The following is a 1,424-nucleotide window of genomic DNA, read 5'->3' as shown; positions in this document are numbered from 1 at the left end:
CTAGGGTAAAGTTTTCCGGTCCCGGAGTTTTATCGGGTAGGTGTGGGTTTATCGGGTCCTCGCTGAGGGCAAAATAGTCTATTGCAACATGGACGGTTTACAGCGTACCTCGGCATCTGGGCCGTCCCGGCCCATGCTTAAACGTGTCTCCCCATGGCACGGCCTGGAGCGGCACGTTTATAAATTAATTACTTCAAAAAATTCAGAGAGATAGAAAATTTAGAAGAAGAAAATAAAATCAAAAAAATGAGGCAAAGTTCATATGGGATAATTTTTGAGTTTTATTAGTGCCTGCCTCGTTAAAACCTTGCATCCCTTGGAAGGAAAAAAGCATAAAGTCGCGCTCTAAATTAAAAAAAAACTACAAAAGGATAAAAGAATTACAAAGAAAAAGAAGAAGAAAAATTACAAAAAAGTACAACTATTCTTCTAGTTCTTCTTTGTGAATGGCTAGGTTTTTTAACATGGATTTCGGTCTTTGGTTATTGGCAGTGTGTTGGGCTCTCCTTTGTGCTAGTTCCCATATCCGTGGTGAGACTGGTTCTTCTCTTCTCAATTATTCTTTCAGCTAGACTAAAAGCAAAGTGTGATGATACCATTGAGACGGACACCGATAACACATTCAATGCTAATATTGAAAGCACGAGATATGTAAGCTTGTGGTCATGTTACTAGTGCAGTTTGTTGAACTCATCATGATCATCGTCATTAGTAGAGATGATTTTGTCGATGACAGGAGCAAATAGAAAAGGAATTGGCTCAAAGAAAAGAAGTCTTGCCAATTGATAGAACTGATGAAAATAATAATGATTCAGAGAGTGAGAGTGATTCGATTGATAAAACGAATCAGGTAGTATATGTTATGAATCCATCAAATCCAAAGAGTCAAACATCATTGATAAAGGGCATGGAAAGCATCGCAAAAGCAATTGTGCTTATTTTTTTTTTGAAGTATAGGGAACCTTCTTCCTAACCTATGAGTTATGTGTCATAAAAGTTGATGAGCATAAAGAGAAAGAATGTCTAGCCAAACAAAGTTCGGTTGATAAAAACCACCAAACCGATGAGGCATGGGAAATAATGATGATAAGGCATTGGGGAATCAGACGGAGGAGCAGGATATTATTCAAGTCATGCCACCGTCATGCTCTCTCAACATATTTGAAGAGGTATCACTGGTACGCGTCGGTGCTATACAAACAGTTTTAAACCCCTTTCCGCGACAGCATTTGGAACCGTCGTCAAGTGAGTGTGGGAGACAGCGGGGTCCTTCCCACACGACCCAGAAACCGTCGGGGATTGAAAGGATCGAGAAGATGTGTCTAGAGGGGGGTGATTAGACACTCAACACACAAAGTTGGCAGTTTTTAAGTTTCTCAAGTTTGGGTGGAGTTTAAGCACAAGTTTAACCATACATGATACAA

This window comes from Triticum dicoccoides, chromosome 7B, assembly GCF_002162155.2.
Source record: "Triticum dicoccoides isolate Atlit2015 ecotype Zavitan chromosome 7B, WEW_v2.0, whole genome shotgun sequence".
NCBI lineage: Eukaryota > Viridiplantae > Streptophyta > Magnoliopsida > Poales > Poaceae > Triticum > Triticum dicoccoides.
The sequence above is the reverse complement of the archived record's forward strand: the minus strand, read 5'-3'. Positions refer to the sequence as shown.